Source organism: Notothenia coriiceps, unplaced genomic scaffold (assembly GCF_000735185.1).
Source record: "Notothenia coriiceps isolate Sejong01 unplaced genomic scaffold, NC01 NC01_scaffold00037013, whole genome shotgun sequence".
NCBI classification, from domain to species: Eukaryota; Metazoa; Chordata; class Actinopteri; order Perciformes; family Nototheniidae; genus Notothenia; species Notothenia coriiceps.
This window is the reverse complement of record NW_011369714.1, coordinates 1-1976: the sequence shown is the minus strand read 5'-3', so window position 1 is coordinate 1976 and position 1976 is coordinate 1. Positions and strand designations below refer to the sequence as shown.

At 41.1% G+C, this 1976-nt stretch overlaps 1 non-coding gene across 1 annotated transcript; it reads left to right on the top strand.

Annotated features, from left to right (window-relative positions):
• The first annotated feature begins 1887 nt into the window (after positions 1–1887).
• trnal-uaa (transfer RNA leucine (anticodon UAA)) lies at positions 1888–1970 on the top strand. Its single transcript has one exon. It is a non-coding gene; the product is annotated as a tRNA-Leu (tRNA).
• Positions 1971–1976: the final 6 nt, after the last annotated feature.

The window sequence follows — 1976 nt, the reverse complement described above, 5'->3', positions numbered from 1 at the left end:
AGTTCTGAAGCCGCCATTGTATTTGCTGGCATTAGCATTATTAGCATTAGCATTAGCCCCGCACACCAACGGAGAGAGAATAATTTATGGCAACACAAAAAAAAACATGGGAGCGGTGGAGATGAGGAGGTGTCGGCGTTCTGGCGATTTACTCGGAAGGCTTCAGTAGAAGATGCTGGGAGTCCTAGCAGCTTCTACTGAAGCCAGTCCCCAACTCCGGGGACATCCGGCCGGGGACTTCGGGTGGCAGTATACGCCGTGAAGTGGTTTGCGGCCTGCCAGTATACCCAAAGCAGAAGAAGACGAAGTGACTTCATTTGCGTAATCTTCCCTCAGGGAACTTATTCCGGTGTGAATGCGATCTGTACTTAGTGCCATGGGGGTACTAAGTGCCAGGCACTAAGTACAGCAAAGTACTTGGTGTGAAAGCGGCTATGGTCCCCAGAGGATGAACCCTACTGACTTTGGTGATCACCTGCCTTTTAAATAGCAACACCGTATGGTTGATATTTCTTAATTTAAGTAGAGAGTCTAATCCTGTTAGATGGATTTAAAGTACATTTTGGTTCAGACATTCAGGATGATTTGTGATAACTTTGCTGATCTTATGACTTTCCACGGAGCGTAAACATTTTTGATGTTGTTTGTTAAAAATATTTTCAGATTTGAGCATTAAGCTCAAAGCAACGCTGACTATAGCACGACTGTAGACCTGTCTGTTTTCTTATTTTGTGCGTTAATATGTCTTTGTATCCAACTAAAGTTATTATCATTATTACAAAGGCACATGAATGTTCAAATTACTTTTTATGCTTGAACTATTTCTGTTTGGCGTACAGTATCTCTTACTCTCTCTCTCTGGGTGTATTTCATTGTAGATGTGCGAGGGAATGGAGCATTGTGATTTATTTATGCTGCCACTAGAAAGCCCAGTAAATGGAAGAGATGGGCAAAGTCCCTTCAAGGTTTCTCAAGGACTGTGCTTTAACCCGTCAAAAGAGGAAGATTAAAGCCTTTCATTGATGCCCAAATGAAAAGGTAGTATTAGTAATAGGCAGATGGAGAAAAAATTAAACCAGAATGAAAAGTTAACAGAGAATGGAAGGTGATACATGAGAAGATTGCTGCTTTGACAGTGGGATATAACACCACGTCATCCTGGTGCTAATTTAAACAGGATGAAAAGCTGATACACAGGTGAGAATAACACTTATTATAAGGGTGACAAACAGGTTTAGAAAACGTTGCTTTTTTGTTGGGAAATCTTGATTTGTCATACATCGCAGGGAATCAAACAAACAGTGGGATTATTTCACACCTCAGATCTCCGCTGAACAATAATTCTACATTCCTTAATGGAAAACACGCGAGTGTGAGTGCATGCCTTTGATTTTTGTGTGTGTGTTTGTTTCTTATTTTCCTGGATCGAGCACTTCACACCGCATCACCTCACAATTCAATGATTCTCCCAAATACTCAAAGAACAAAAAAAATACATTGAACTTCCACAACAGTCTCGTATAGAGTTGGATCAAAACACAGAGAAACAGCCCAACTGAAACTGTGAGTCTCTCTGTACGAAGTTGCACACTGGCAAAAAGCTTTACAAATGACACAAACAGTAACCAGGATGGCTGGTTATTTAAGCCATCAGACCTGAGATCTGATAGGAGCTCAATCATTATCTGCCACATCGGTTGTTCCAAGGCTTCCAGGAAACAGTATGACATGTTATCATGCACAATTTTAAATAAGTCAACTAACCAAGAGTAATAGATTCATGGAGCTGGGAATTAAATTCTTCATTTTTGGATTCACGCTACTCTTAGGCATTCATTTGTGCCATAATTATTTGGTCAATATGGAGTATTCTGACCCACAAATAGAACCAGGATGGCCGAGTGGTTAAGGCGTTGGACTTAAGATCCAATGGGCAATAGCCCTCGTGGGTTCAAACCCCACTCCTGGTAAATTCT